Source organism: Triticum dicoccoides, chromosome 7A (genome assembly GCF_002162155.2).
Source record: "Triticum dicoccoides isolate Atlit2015 ecotype Zavitan chromosome 7A, WEW_v2.0, whole genome shotgun sequence".
NCBI lineage: Eukaryota > Viridiplantae > Streptophyta > Magnoliopsida > Poales > Poaceae > Triticum > Triticum dicoccoides.
The window spans coordinates 256,179,029-256,196,428 of NC_041392.1; positions in this window are offsets into that span (position 1 = coordinate 256,179,029).

A 17,400-nucleotide genomic window follows, 5' to 3' on the forward strand; every position below is an offset into this window, starting at 1 on the left:
CGTTTTGGCCTGTCCTTTGCCTCAAAAGGATTGGGCTACCTTGCTGCACTTTTGTTACCATTATGCTTCATGAACGTTCGCCTCAATATCCTGAAGGCGTCGAATGAGGCCATCATTTTGGCGTTCTCTAAGGCCGTCCAGGATGTCAAGATGAAGGAGGAGCTCGCCATACACGAGGACTTGTGCTTGTCCCTAGAGATGTTCAACATGGCCGCCAGATGCACGAGGGCAGTGGAAGGTCGCCTCTCCCTCCTGGAACTCCCAGAGGTCGATCCTGAAGACAAGAAGGCCAAGGCTAAGGAGGTAAAGTGCAAAGGTCCCGCTGTGCTCACGGCTGAACCTAAGATGAAGCGCGGCTGTGACCACGACGAGTCCTCCAGGGGCAATCATCCATTCTGTGTCTTCCAGAACGTCCACGGCCACAACACCAATGACTGCCAGGAGCTCAGGGCAATCCGCGATGGGCGCCTTGGCCGCTGTCCCGAGTGCCACCATCGTGGCTACGACCATGGAGGAGGACACGATCGAGGCCGCTGGGACAACCACGACCCCTGCCAGGACTGGCGTGATCAGCCCCATGAGGACCGCTAGCAGGGCCAGCCTCGCGATGGCCCCTAGAGAGACCAGCCTCGTGAGGACCGTCCTCAGGGCAATGTCGTCCTCCCTCCGCTGCCACCATCGCCAAGAAGGAACGATGACCACCGCCAAGACGATGGGGCTGGGGGCTTCTAAGAGCCTTGTGCCATCGCCTGCATCTTGGGTGGCGCTCAGGCTCCCGCCTCTCATCGCATCTTCAAGCAGTTCGCTCGTGAGGTGAACGCGGCCCTTCCCAATCTCGAGGCGTCGCGTCCCCTCAAGTGGTCCTAGCACGCCATCACCTTTGACTCTATGGACCAACTCAAGTGCTCAGCCGCCGCTGGCACGCTCTCGATGCTCTGTGCGCCGACCATCAGCAACGTCCTCGTCACCAAAACACTCATCAACGATGGCGCGGGGCTCAACGTCCTCTTCGTCGAGACATTCGAAATGCTCCATGTGCCCTACAACCAGCTCCTACCCACCAAGCCCTTCTCAGGAGTGACCGATGGATCCACCGTTCCCCTGGGTCAGATTCGCCTCCCTGTCACCTTCGGCAAGTGCGACAACTACCACACCGAGCTCATCAACTTCGACGTCGCCCACATTCGCCTCCTGTATAACGCCATTCTCGGGTATCTGGCCCTCGCCAAGTTCATGGCAACAACTCACCACGACTACAATGTCCTCAAGATGCCAGGAAGTGGCGGCATCATCATAGTCGCTTGCGACGAGAAGGATGCAGTGTGCTCCCTCGAGCACGCCTACTAGGCCACTGCGGTTGAAAACTCAGATGGCAAGGGTGCAATCCCGTCTCCTGAGGCCACCCCTAAGAATAAGAAACAACTTCTCCTCAAGGGCCGTCAAGAGGCTGGGACGCTCGACGATCATGCCTCAGGCCCCGCGCCCATTGCTGGGGCGCCCTTCCCTCTCGCATGGGAAGGCGCACCCGGTGCCCCTCTCAAGACGGGCTCGGGGGCTCACGTCTAGAGGGCCTCTAACCTGACCAACATCATGAGGGAGGCGTTCGGGCACCTCGTGGGGCCGTGCTTCGATGCACGCCTTTGTGGGCAAGGCGCCAGGCGCTCGGGAGTTCATAACCAAGGCGATCCAGGAGCTTTAGGAGGCGCGAGCCATGCGTGGCGAGCATCGCCCCGCACCATCCGGTGTAGCCGCCGCCCCTGACATGGGTGGCGAGCTGCACGTCTGGGTCAACATCCCAGGCCTCAATGGGGCCGCTTCCCAAGAGCTCTTCTGGCTGTTCTGCGTCGGTCGGAGAGGGGGCTACCCCTGCAGCTATGCCCGCATGCCATTCGGCCTGCTAAACGCGACTACCTCGCACCAGTGCTACATGCAGGGTGTCTTGGTGGCTCACGAGGCCAGGCGCCAGGCGGTCTTGACGAAGGAGGTGTCGGAACCTCGCGAGCCCCCCGAACCTCCAGAGCTTTCTGGGGCTCGGGAGCCGGCTGGCCCGTGAGGAACGATTTATGCAGCGCACATCTTCAGCTACTCCAACACTTCTACGGTGACGGTGCCAGGTGACTTTTTGGTTTGTTCAGTTAAGGGCACCCCTCGGGCTGCATTATCCTCAAGCTGTTAGGGCCCGCCCCTGTAGTCTGTATTGTTTTTCGCATGTATCAGAACTAGCTTCTCCTCTTACGAATTTCTTAAATATTGCATCCTGCATGTCTAGTGCTCCGCCACAATGAATGTTGTGCGTCCTCAAGAGCCCGCCCATGACCGCCTCATGATTAAGGACTTGCACGTTGTTTGTGATTGGGTCCGTCCCTGTAGCGTCGCTAAACCCAAGTGGCCGAGCTCTGTCTCATGGGCCAACTCCCGTGCACGTCACCTCCCGTGGTCTTTGGTGCCTTGTTCTCGCATGAGCTAATCACGCGTGGATGAGTAAGGGCGCGCGACCTGGTGCCTCGCCGCCACAAGAGCCGCGCGCCGGTTGTCTTTCTTTAGGGTTATTGCATGAGAAGACTGGGCACGACGTCTGTGCTCGGGTCCCTCCCTGCGGCGTCGATAAACCCAATGGCTGAGCTCTGTGTGGCGGGCCGGCCCCATTCACGTCGCCTCCTAGGGCCATTGGCATTTGGCCTTCTCATGCGATGTCCTACAGAAATTCACTCGGCGCATGCTATCTCACGCATCTCACAGGTTTCCTACAAGTGCCCCGCGCTGAAAATTCACGTGCAACCCGCCTTGAGCTAGGGCCTCGTGAGGCCCGTGCTGGCTCACGAATGCCCATAACACCTTTTCCAGTTCTGCCGTGCTAGCCACATGTACGAATGGGGCTGTACACGCCCCGGAGTCTCCCCATGAGGGAACTCCCACCCACGCACCAGTGGAAGCCCCATGCTCCGCGCTGGCGAATGACACGGTCGAAGAGCGACTATGCCCACGCACGAGTGGAAGCCCCACACTCTACGCTGGCGGTTGACACGATCAAGGAGCAGCTATGCCCATGCTAAAGTGGAAGCACCATGCTCCGCACTGGTGAATAAACAACTGAGGGAACCCTAGTGGCTGTAATAACCTCCGGATGGCCTACAAGCTCTCTGTATGGTCCCACTGCGCAGCTTTCCCTATGGGAGGGCCGCACGAGGGGGCTGGGCACGGGGCTACGCTCAGGGCACGCATGACGCATACCACCTCACCAGGCCTCTCGCACCTTGTCTTCTCGCGTCCCTCCCAGGCAAAAGCTAGTGAGGAAAGGTATGGGGGGCTCCGGATTAACTCAAAGATTGCTCACGTTTCCTTCATGAGGGTTGTTTGAACGTCAAGGGGGACCCTTGAGCATCGCGGCTTAGGGGCCTCACTGGTCACGTAGCCCCTCACCCCTTGGCCTCGTCTTGGTGATCCGAACGCCCCAACGGCGACTGAGGTATGCGCGGGGCCGGGCCCTGCCGACGTTGAACACTAAGGCAAATATGAAGGAAATTGAGCACAAAAAGGAAATCGCGGAGTTCCAGCAAGTTCTTACAAAACATAATGTTCCACAAATTTAAGCAGAAGTTCTCACGCCTCCATGAGGCATGCTAAATGTTGCAGGGTCGAACTAGGAAGAAGTGCCACTGTCGCCTTGGCCGCAGTCGCTAGTACAAGGGTGATACATCTCCGTCGTATCTATAATTTTTGATTGTTCCATGACAATATTTTACAACTTTTATATACTTTTGGAAACAGTTTATATGATTTTCTAGGACTAACATATTGATCCAGTGCCCAGTGACAGTTCCTATTTGTTGCATGTTTTCTGTTTTGCAGAAAATCCATATTAAATGGAGTCCAAACGCGATAAAAACTTACGGAGATTTTTTAGGAATATATGTGAATTTTGGGGAAAAGAATCAACGCGAGACGATGCCGAGGGGGCTACAAGGCAGGAGGCGCGCCCCAGGGGGTAGGGCGCGCATTGGGCCCTTGTGGTCACCCCGTAAGGCGGTTGGTGCCCTTCTTCTCGCGCGAGAAAGCTAATATCCGGATAAAAATTGTGTTAAAATTTCAGCCCAATTAGAGTTACGGATCTCCGAGGATTTAAGAAACGGTGAAAGGCCAGAATCTGGGGACTGCTACCTCTTGAGCATGCGTTGGTTTTCCTTGAAGAGGAAAGGGTGATGCAGCAAAGCAGCGTAAGTATTTCCCACAGTTTTTGAGAACCAAGGTATCAATCCAGTAGGAGACCACGCGCGAGTCACCTCGTACCAACACAAACAAATAAGGACCTCACAACCAACGCGATAAAGGGGTTGTCAATCCCTTCACGACCACTTGCAAGAGTGAGATCTGATAGAGATAATAATAAGATAAATATTTTTGGTATTTTTATGATATAGATTGAAAGTAAAGATTGCAAAATAAGATAGATTGGAAACTTGTATGATGGAGAATAGACCCGGGGGCCATAGGTTTCACTAGTGGCTTCTCTCAAGATAGCATAAGTATTACGGTGGGTGAACAAATTACTGTCGAGCAATTGATAGAAAAGTGAATAATTATGAGAATGTCTAGCTATGATCATGTAGATAGGCATCACGTCCGTGACAAGTAGACTGACTCCTGCATGCATCTACTACTATTACTCCACACATCAACCACTATCCAGCATGCATCTAGAGTATTAAGTTCATAAGAACATAGTAACGCTTTAAGCAAGATGACATGATGTAGAGGGATAAACTCATGCAATATGATATAAACCCCATCTTTTTATCCTCGATGGCAACAATACAATACGTGTCGTTTCCCTTTCTGTCATTGGGATCGAGCACCGCAAGATTGAACCCAAAGCTAAGCACTTCTCCCATTGCAAGAAAGATCAATCTAGTAGGCCAAACCAAACTGATAATTCGAAGAGACTTGCAAAGATAACCAATCATACATAAAAGAATTCAGAGAAGATTCAAATATTGTTCATAGATAATCTTGATCATAAACCCACAATTCATCGGATCTCGACAAACACACCGCACAAGAAGATTACATCGAATACATCTCCAAGAGAATCGAGGAGAACTTTGTATTGAGATCCAAAGAGAGAGAAGAAGCCATCTAGCTAATAACTATGGACCCGAAGGTCTGAGGTAAACTACTCACACATCATCCGAGGGGCCATGGAGTTGATGTAGAGGCCCTCCGTGATCAATGCCCCCTTCGGCGAAGCTCCGGAAAAGGCCCCAAGATGGGATCTCTTGGGTACAGAAGGTTGCGGCGGTGGAAATAGGGTTTCGCGGTGCTCCTGGATGTTTTCAGGGTACGTAGTTATATATAGGAGGAAGATGTAGGTCGGTGGAGCCACGAGGGGCCCACGAGGGGGGCGCCGCGCCCCCTGCCTCGTGGCCTCCTCGTTGGTTGCTTGATGTCCACTCCAAGTCCTCTGGATTATGTTTGTTCCAAAAATCACGCTCCCAAAGGTTTCATTCCATTTGGACTCCGTTTGATATTCCTTTTCTGCGAAACACTAAAATAGGCAAAAAAAAACAGCAATTTGGGCCGGGCCTCCGGTTAACAGGTTAGTCCCAAAAATAATATAAAAGTGTATAAATAAGCCCATTAAACATGCAAAACAGAATATATGATAGCATGGAACAATCAAAAATTATAGATACGTTGGAGACGTATCAAGCATCCCAAGCTTAATTCCTGGTCGTTGATACGCCCATTTTGCATCATGCTTTTATATCGATATTTATTGCATTATGGGCTGTAATTACACATTATGTCACAATACTTATGCCTATTCTCTCTTATTTTACAAGGTTTACATAAAGAGGGAGAATGCCGGCAACTGGGATTCTGGGCTGGAAAAGGAGCAAATATTAGAGACCTATTCTGCACAGCTCCAAAAGTCCTAAAACTTCATGGAAGTCATTTTCAGAATATATAAAAAATACTGAGTGCAAGAAGTTCCAGAGGGGGCTACACCCTGGCCATGAGGGTGGGGGCGCACCCTACCCCCTGGGTGCGCCCCCTGCTTCATGGGCCCCCAGGTGGCCCTCCGATGCCCATCTTCTGCTATATGGAGTGTTTCGTTGAGGAAAAAATCATAGGCAAGCTTTCGGGACGAGACTCCGCCGCCACGAGGCGGAACCAATCTAGGGCTTTGGCGGAGCTGTTCTGCCGGGGACAGTTCCCTCCGGGAGGGGGAAATCATCGCCATCGTCATCACCAACGATCCTCTCATTAGGAGGGGGTCAATCTTCATCAACATCTTCACCAGCACCATCTCCTCTCAAACCCTAGTTCATCTCTTGTATCCAATTCTTGTCTCCAAGTCTGGGATTGGTACCTGTGGGTTGCTAGTAGTGTTGATTACTCCGTGTAGTTGATGCTAGTTGGTTATTTGGTGGAAGATCATATGTTCAGATCCTATATGCATATTAATACCCCTCTGATTATGAACATGAATATGCTTTGTGAGTAGTTACGTTTGTTCCTGAGGACATGGGAGAAGTCTTGCTATTAGTAGTCATGTGAATTTGGTATTCGTTCGATGTTTTGACGAGATGTATGTTGTCTCTCCTCTAGTGGTGTTATGTGAACATCGACTATATGACACTTCACCATTATTTGGGCCTAGAGGAAGGCATTGGGAAGTAATAAGTAGATGATGGGTTGCTAGAGTGACAGAAGCTTAAACCCTAGTTTATGCGTTGCTTCGTAAGGGGTTGATTTGGATCCTTATGTTTCATGCTATGGTTAGGTTTACCTTAATACTTTTGTTGTAGTTGCGGATGCTTGTCCAAGTAAGTACAACACCCAAGCACCAGTCCACCCACATATCAGATTATCAAAGTACCGAACGCGAATCATATGAACGTGATGAAAACTAGCTTGACGATATTCCCATGTGTCCTCGGGAGCGCTTTTCTCTATATAAGAATTTATCTAGGCTTATCCTTTGCTACAAAAAGGATTAGGCCACCTTGCTGCACTTTATTTACTTTTGTTACTTGTTGCTCGTTACAAATTATCTTATCACAAAACTATCTGTTACCTATAATTTCAGTGCTTGCAGAGAATACCTTGCTGAAAACCGCTTATCATTTCCTTCTGCTCCTCGTTGGGTTCGACACTCTTACTTATCGAAAGGACTACGATAGATCCCCTATACTTGTGGGTCATCAAGACTCTTTTCTGGCGCCGTTGCCGGGGAGTGAAGCGCCTTTGGTAGGTGGAATTTGGTAAGAAAAAATTTATATAGTGTGCTGAAATTTACTGCCACTTGTTACTATGGAAAGTAATCCTCTGAGGGGCTTGTTTGGGGTATCTTCACCCTGACCAGTAGAGCAAAGAGTTGCTCCTCAACCTACTGAACCAACTGAAAATGAAAATGTTTGCTTTGAAATTCCTTCGGGTATGATAGAAAAGCTGCTAGCTAATCCTTTTGCAGGAGATGGAACATTACATCCTGATGAGCACCTAATATATGTGGATGAAGTTTGTGGATTATTTATGATTGCAAGTATGCCCGATGATGTTATCAAGAAGAAGGTCTTCCCTTTATCTTTGGAGGGAGACGCATTGACATGGTATAGGCTATGTGATGATATGGGATCATGGAACTACAAACGATTGAAATTGGAATTTCATCAGAAGTTTTATCCTATGCATCTTGTTCATCATGATCGTAATTATATATATAATTTTTGCCTCGCGAAGGAGAAAGCATCGCTCAAGCTTGGGGGAGGCTTAAGTCAATGTTATATTCATGCCCCAATCGTGAGCTCTCAAGAGAAATGATTATTCAAAAAATTTATGCTCGTCTTTCTGATAACAACCGCACCATGCTCGATACTTCTTGTGATGGCTCTTTTATGATGAAAACTATTGAATTCAAATGGGATTTATTGGAAAGAATTAAACACAACTCTGAAGATTGGGATCTCGACGAAGGTAAGGAGTTAGGTATGACACCTAAGTTTGATTTTGTTAAATCTTTTATGGATACAGATGTTTTCCGTAAATTTAGCACTAAATATGGACTTGACTCTGAGATAGTAGCTTCTTTCTGTGAACCTTTTGCTACTCATGTTGATCTCCCTAAGGAGAAGTGGTTTAAATATCATCCTCCCATTGAAGTAAAAGTAGCTGCACCTATTAAAGTTGAAGAAAAGACTGTCACTTATAATGATCCTATTATTCCTACTGCTTATGTTGAGAAACCACCTTTTCCTATTAGGATAAAAGATCATGCTAAAGCTTCAACTGTGGTTCGTAAAAGAAATATTAGAACCTATACACCTCCTGAGCAAGTTAAAGTTGAACCTAATATTGCTATTGTTAAGGATCTCTTGGCTGATAATATTGATGGGCATGTTATTTATTTCTGTGAGGAAACTGCTAGAATTGCTAAACCTTGTGCTAAAGATAAACATAGACATGTGGTAGGCATGCCTGTTATTTCTGTTAAAATAGGAGATCATTGTTATCATGGCTTGTGTGATATGGGTGCTAGTGCTAGTGCAATACCTATTGACTTATACAAAGAAATTATGCATGATATTGCACCTGCTGAGTTAGAAGAAATTGATGTCACCATTAAACTTTCCAATAGAGATACTATTTCACCAATGGGAATTGTTAGAGATGTTGAAGTCTTGTGTGGGAAAACTAAATATCCTACTGATTTTCTTGTTCTTGGTTCCCCACAAGATAGCTTTTGTCCCATTATATTTGGTAGACCCTTCTTAAACACTGTTAATGCTAGGATAGACTGCAAAAAGGATGTTATTACTACTGGTTTAGGTGATATGTCTCATGGGTTCAACTTTTCTAAATTTTGTAGACAACACCGTGAAGAAGAATTGCCTAGTAAAGATGAAATTATTGGTCTTGCTTCTATTGCCGTACCTCCTAGTGATCCTTTAGAACAATATTTGCTAGACCATGAAAATGATATGTATATGAATGAAAGAAGGGAAATAGCTGAAGTGTTCTTTAAACAGGGACCTATTCTGAAACATAACTTGCCTGTTGAAATCTTAGGGGATCCTCCTCCACCCAAGGGTGATCCCGTGTTTGAGCTTAAACCATTGTCTGATACTCTTAAATATGCTTATCTTGATGAAAAGAAGATATATCCTGTTATTATTAGTGCTAACCTTTCAGAGAAGGAGGAAGAAAAAATATTGAAAACTCTGAAGAAGCACTGTGTTGCTATTGGATATACTCTTGATGATCTTAAGGGCATTAGTCCCACTCTATGTCAACACAAAATAACTTTGGAAAAAGATGCCAAACCAGTTATTGATCACCAATGACGACTGAATCCTAAGATGAAAGAAGTGGTAAGAAAAGAAATACTAAAGCTCCTTGAGGCAGGTATAATTTATCCCATTGCTGATAGTCAGTGGGTAAGTCCTGTCCATTGTGTTCCTAAGAAGGGAGGTATTACTGTCGTTCCTAATGATAAAGATGAATTGATTCCGCATAGAATTATTACAGGTTATAGGATGGTAATTGATTTCCGCAAATTAAATAAGGCTACTAAAAAAGATCATTACCCCTTACCTTTTATTGATCAAATGCTAGAAAGATTATCCAAACATACACATTTTTGCTTTCTAGATGGTTATTCTGGTTTCTCTCAAATACATGTGTCAGCTGATGATCAATCTAAGACCACTTTTACTTGCCCTTTCGGTACTTTTGCTTATAGACGTATGCCTTTTGGTTTATGTAATGCACCTGCTACCTTTCAAAGATGCATGATGGCTATATTTTCTGATTTTTGTGAAAAGATATGTGAGGTATTCATGGATGATTTCTCCATTTATGGATCCTCTTTTGATGATTGCTTAAGCAACCTTGATCGAGTTTTGCAAAGATGTGAAGAAACTAACCTTGTCTTGAATTGGGAGAAATGCCACTTTATGGTTAATGAAGGTATTTTCTTGGGGCACAAAATTTCTGAAAGAGGCATTGAAGTTGATAAAGCTAAAGTTGATGCTATTGAAAAGATGTCGTGTCCCAAGGACATCAAAGGTATAAGAAGTTTCCTTGGTCATGCCGGTTTGTATAGGAGGTTCATTAAGGACTTCTCAAAAATTTCTCAGCCTCTGACTAATTTATTACAAAAAGATATTCCTTTTGTCTTTGATGATGATTGTGTAGAAGCATTTGAAATACTTAAGAAGCATTAATCTCTGCACCTATTGTTCAGCCACCTGATTGGAATTTACTTGTTGAAATTATGTGTGATGCTAGTGATTATGTTGTAGGTGCTGTTCTAGGGAAAAGAGTTGATAAGAAATTAAATGTTATTCAATATGCTAGTAAAACTCTAGACAATGCTCAGAGAAATTATGCCACTACTGAAAAAGAATTTTTAGCAGTTGTATTTGCTTGTGATAAGTTCAGACCTTATATTGTTGATTCTAAAGTAACTATTCACATGGATCATGCTGCTATTAAATATCTTATGGAAAAGAAAGATGCTAAACCTAGACTTATTAGATGGGCTCTCTTACTACAAGAATTTGATTTGCATATTATTGATAGAAAGGGAGCTGAGAACCCCGTTGCAGACAACTTGTCTAGGTTAGAAAATGTTCTTGATGACCCACTACCTATTGATGATAGCTTTCCTGATGAACAATTAAATGTCATAAATGCTTCTCATACTGCTCCATGGTATGCTGATTATGCTAATTACATTGTTGCTAAATTTATACCACCTAGTTTCACATACTAGCAAAAGAAAAAGTATTTCTGTGATTTAAGACATTACTTTTGGGATGACCCACATCTTTATAAAGAAGGAGTAGATGGTGTTATTAGACGTTGTGTACCTGAGCATGAATAGGAACAGATCCTACGCAAGTGTCACTCCCAAGCTTATGGAGGACACCACGCTGGAGATAGAACTGCACATAAGGTATTGCAATCCGGTTTTTGTTGGCCTACTCTCTTCAAGGATGCCAGTAAGTTTGTCTTATCTTGTGATGAATGTCAAAGAATTGGTAATATTAGTAGACGTCAAGAAATGCCTATGAATTATTCACTTGTTATTGAACCATTTGATGTTTGGGGCTTTGATTATATGGGACCTTTTCCTGCCTTTAATGGATATACACATATTTTAGTTGATGTTGATTACGTTACTAAGTGGGTAGGAGCTATTCCAACTAGTAGTGCTGATCATAACACCTCTATTAAGATGCTTAAGGAAGTTATTTTTCCGAGGTTTGGAGTCCCTAGATATGTAATGATTGATTGCGGTTCACATTTTATTCATGGTGCTTTCCGTAAAATGCTTGCTAAGTATGATGTTAATCATAGAATTGCATCTCCTTATCACCCAGAGTCTAGTGGTCAAGTAGAATTGAGTAATAGAGAACTCAAATTAATTTTGCAAAATACTGTTAATAGATCTAGAAATAATTGGTCCAAGAAACTTGATGATGCATTATGGGCATATAGAACTGCATACCAAAATCCTATGGGTATGTCTCCATATAAAATGGTTTATGGAAAAGCATGTCACTTACCTCTCGAACTAGAACATAAGTCTTATTAGGCTATCAAAGAGCTCAATTATGATTTCAAACTTGCCGATGAGAAGAGGTTATTTGACATTAGCTCACTTGATGAATGGAGAACCCAAGCCTATGAGAATGCCAAATTGTTTAAAGAAAAAGTTAAAAGATGGCATGACAAAAGAATACAAAAGCGTGAGTTTAATGTAGGTGATTATGTATTGCTATACAACTCTCGTTTAAGATTTTTTGCAGGAAAGCTTCTCTCTAAATGGGAAGGTCCTTACGTTATCGAGGAGGTTTATCGTTCCAGTGCCATAAAAATCAACAACTTCGAAGGCACAAACCCGAAGGTGGTGAACGGTCAAAGAATCAAACATTATATCTCAGGTAATCCTATAAATGTTGAAACCAATGTTATTGAAACTATAACCCCGGAGGAATACATAAGGGACACTTTCCGAAACGTTTCAGACTCCGAAAAGGAATAGGTATGTGGTACGGTAAGTAAACCGACTCCAAAACAGTTCTAGTGGCAATTTTTCTCCGTTTTGGAATATTTAGAAAAATAGAAAAATAAGAAGCAGTCCGGGAAGGACACGAGGGCTCCACGAGGGTGGAGGGCGCGCCCTACCCCTGTGCGCGCCCCCTGCCTCGTGGGCACCTCGTGTGCTCTCCGGACTCCGTTTTCTTGCACGTTACGTATTTTTGTCGGTAAAAATTCATTATATAATCTCCCGAAGGTTTTGACCACCGTATCACGCAAATATCTCTTGTCTTTGTTTCGAGCTGTTTTCTGTGAGGGTTGTCAAGGCCAGGCTTTATATCGTCTCCCTCCTCCAACAATGGTGACAACGATGCTTGGCTAATGAAGATAGAGCTGAAGAGGGAAGAACCTATGGAGATCAACAAGGATGAAGGGATCAAGAAGACCACGGAGGACCAAGTTCCGGTAGCATAAGACATCCTTCAACTTGATCACAATATTCTTACCCCAACTGAGATCGAGGCTTTCAAGATGATTGAGTTAGCCCGTATACAAAACAAGTATCTCACACGTGAAAATATTTTGTTGAAGGAGCATATCATCGCATTCAAGGGCATTATCCGCAAGTTGGAGGACCTCCTATGCTCGATGTGTGACTATCCATCATCAACAACTCCACCTTCTTCACCAACAAAGAAGAACTGAGTATCTGGTATGGGCACTCCCCTTGGCAACTGCAAAGCTTGGGGGAGGTGCCTCGGTATCGTATCACCATCACTTTTATCTTTACCATTTTTCTTAGTTCGATCCTTTTGGTAATATTTTGATCTAGTAGCATAAAGTTTTAGTATGATCTAGTTGTGAGTTTTGCTTTATGATCCTTCTATGTAATCGAGTCAGTGAGCTATATATATAATAAAGATTAGTGTTGAGTGAAGGGCTTGATTATTTTGCCATAATCTTGAGTGAGTAAAAGAAAAGAGAAAGAAATAAAAGAAACAAAGATATCATATGGATCTTATGGAGAGTAATGAGCTCACATAGAAAGAGTATGATGAATAAAAGTGGTTGAGAGTTGACAAACATAGTTTTGGTCATCGTTGCAATTAATAGGAAGTAATAAAGAAAGATAGGTCTTCACATATAAATACACTATCTTGGACATCTTTTATGATTGTGAGCACTCATTAAAATATGACATGCTAAAGATTTGACATTGGACAAGGAAGACAACATAATGGGTTATGTTTTCTTACATCTAAGATAAATTATATTGTCATGGATCATCCAACATGATTGAGCTTGCCTTTCCCCCTCATGCTAGCCAAATTCTTTGCACCAAGTAGAGATACTACTTGTGCTTCCAAACACCCTTAAACCAGTTTTGCCATGAGAGTCCACCATACCTACCTATGGATTGAGTAAGATCCCTCAAGTAAGTTGTCATTGGTGCAAGCAATAAAAATTGCCCTCTAAATATGTATGACTTATTAGTATGGGAGAAAATAAGCTTTATACGATCGTGTGATATGGAAGAAATAAAAGCGAGGGACTACATAATAAAGGTCCATATCACAAGTGGCAATATAAAGTGACGTTCTTTCGCATTAAGATTTTGTGCATCCAACCATAAAAGCGCATGACAACCTCTGCTTCCCTCTGCGAAGGGCCTATCTTTTACTTTTATCTCCTACCTTACATAAGAGTCATGGTGATCTTCACCCTTCCTTTTTACATTTTATCTTTTGGCAAGCACAACATGTTGGAAAGATCCTGGTATATATGGCTATTTGGATGTGAGTTTTCATGAACTATTATTATTGACATTACCCTTGAGGTAAAACGTTGGGAGGCAAAACTATAAGCCCCTATCTTTCTCTGTGTCCGATTAAAACTCCATACCCATAAGTATTGTGTGAGTGTTAGCAATTGTGAAGGACTATATGATAGTTGAGTATGTGGACTTGCTGAAAAGCTCTTATATTGTAACACCCTCGATGCGACTATAGCTCCCACGTGGCGAGGCACGACTTAGAGACATAATCGCATTGAAGGCATATGTCGCAAGTTAGGCAATCTTCACAACATCCCATGTAATATAAATAATAAAGGGGAGATAACATAGTTGGCTTACACTCACCACGTCAATCAAGTACATAAGTAACATTACATCATCCAAACACTCATGGCCCGACTACGGCGCCAAAATAAAAGAGAACCCAACATGCGAAAACGGTCCCAATCACCCCCAACTGGGCACCACTACTGATCATCGGGAAAGGAAACATAGTAACGTTGAGAGTCTTCGTCGAACTCCCACTTGAGCTCATACGCGTCTCCTGGAGCGGAATCATCAGGCCCTGCATCTGGTGTAATAGTAATCTGTGAGCCACAGGGACTCAGCAATCTCGCACCCTCGTGATTAAGACTATTTAAGCTTATAGGTAAGGCAAGGTAAATATAGGTGGAGCTGTAGCAAGCGACTAGCAAATATGGTGGCTAACTTATTCGCAAAAGAGAGCGAGAAGAGGAGGCAAAGCACGAGCGAGAAACTAAAGAGCAACCCGCGCAAACATTACTCCAACACCGTGTCCGCTTCCCGGACTCCGCCGAGAAGAGGCCATCACGGTAACACACTCAGTTGATTCATTTTAATTAAGTTAAGGTTCAAGTTATCTACAACCGGACATTAACAAATTCCCATCTGCCCATAACCGCGGGCACAGCTTTCGAAAGTTCAAATCCCTGCAGGGGAGTCCCAACTTAGCCCATGACAAGCTCTCATGGTCAACGAAGGAATAGACCTCCTCCCAAGATGTTCCGATTAGACTCGGTATCTCGGTAATTCAAGACACTTCGACAGGTTAAAAAAAGACCAGCAACACCGCCCGAATGTGCCGACAAATCCTGATAGGAGCTGCACATATCTCTTTCTCAGGGCACACTCAGATTGTCCTAGGTACGGGTAGGCCAGCCCAGAGTTGCCCCTGGTGGACACCGGTAGCTGACAGGTGGACCAACACTCAGAGGAGCACTGGCCCGGGGGGGTTAAAATAATGATGACCCTTGAGTCTGCAGAACCCAAGGGAAAGAAAAGGGCTAGGTGGCAAATGGTAAAACCAAGGTTGGGCATTGCTGGAAAAGCTTTAATCAAGGCGAACTATCAAGGGGTTCCCATTATAACCCAACCGCGTAAGGAACGCAAAATCCGAGAACATAACACCGATATGATGGAAACTAGGGCGGCAAGAGTGGAACAAAACACTAGGCGAGAGGCCAAGCCTTCCACCCTTTACCAAGTATATAGATGCATTAAGATAACATAGCAATATAATGATATCCCAACAAGTAAATAAAAGATGTTCCAACAAGGAACGGCCTTCAATCTTCACCTGCAACTAGCAACGCTATAAGAGGGGCTGAGCAAAGCGGTAACATAGCCAAACAACGGTTTGCTAGGACAATGGTGGGTTAGAGGTTTGACATGGCAATATGGGAGGCTTGCAAGCAAGTGGTAGGCATCGTAGCATTGGCATAGCAAAAGAGCGAGCAAACTAGCATAGCAAAGATAGTAGTGATTTCGAGGGTATGATCATCTTGCCTGCACAGTTGTCAGAGTTGACTGGATCCTCGAAAGCAAACTCAACGGGCTCCTCGTTAGAGAACTCGTCTCCCGGCTCTACCCAAACAATACAAACAAGCAACAAGGACACAATCAACCACGTGCAAGAATCAAGCAATATGATGCAATGATGATATGTTATGCGGGATGCGATGCGGGATGCAAAATGCAAGATATGACAGGAAATGCATGAACCTGGCCTCAACTTGGAAATCCAAGTGTGCCACTGGAAATATGAGATGAAATCACTTGAAAATGATATAAAGAACGCCGGAATCGGAGTTACGGTTTGGAAATGACAAGCGATTCAAAAATGACACCGGTCTGCGATTTACAGCAAGTAGGCATCTAAATGCAATGAGATGAACATGCTACAGCACCCAAACATGACAACAAAACACATGGCAGGGATGCACACAAGATGCTTAACAAAAGTTTAGCACTGAGCTACGGCCAAATCATCCATTAACAGGTTCAAACAAGCATGGCAAAAATGCATATGACAAACAGATCTCAGACTTAGTGAAATTAACACTTGTCTGGAATTTCAGATCAGGTAGCCCTCTTCGGATAAACAAAACTACATGCTACAGGACCTGAACATGGCAAAGTAAAGCATGGCATGGAGCTACTCAAAGATCTTAACAAAAGTCCCTTAGTGACCTTGAGCCAAAAGGAATCAGAAAATACAATTGCAAGCATGTGAACATAGCAAAAACATAATCAGTTTTCAGAGTTGGTGAAAAACTGACACATGCTGAAATATAACTCAAGTAGGCATGTTTACGAGCTTGATGCACTCACTACGGTGCAAGTCATGGCAAGACAAGCATACGTCCATCAAGAAGGCACAAAATACAAGCTAGACATGGCAAGAACAATAGCATAGCATGCACGGATCAACTACAACATCATAGGCAAAATTGCAAACAAGTTGACAATCTGCCAAGATTCACAAAATAGCAAAAGTAGAGCTCGATTGACTCAAGTTATGGTGCTCCATAATTGCAAACAAAGACATGGATGGATAGAGCACTACAATATTAACAAAACATCCTTACTTACCATCCTCAAAAGAGGCACGGATCACTAGGAAACAACATGAACATATGGCATCATGAGATAAACAGCTGCAGGACTTAGTGAAATTACTAAGTCCCTGAAAATAGAATTAGCAAGTGCACCACTTTGCAAGCTTGCACAAGTCACCACACACATCCTAAAAATACATGGGTTGCACCTCTGGAAAGATGACAAAACCCTTAACAAAACACGTGTAGAGCATCAGGGCATATCATGCACACATTAATCATGGCAAAAATGACAAAAAGCTAAATGGAGTAGCAGATCTGACAATTATCTCAAGTAGCCTTCTGCCAACAGCATTTCGGGCATAAAGATGAACTCAAATGAAAATGATGCAATGTAATAAAATGATGTACTCTCTGAGTTGAACATTTTGATATGCTATATGCATGAATCGGAGCTACGGATGCAAAGTTACGGAGCTACGAACATGGCAACTTGGATCTGAGAAAACTGGGACTTACACGAAAATACTACCTCTCTCAGATCTAGGGTTTCACGGAACCCGAGGCGGCGGCGGATCACTGTAGCACGAAGGGGACGAGGACGATGGACGGCGATGGTACGAGGTCACCGGTGGCCGGGGGCGGCGGCGCAGGGGCCGCGGCGGCCGGATCTTGCGGCGCCGGAGGCACCGGGCGGCG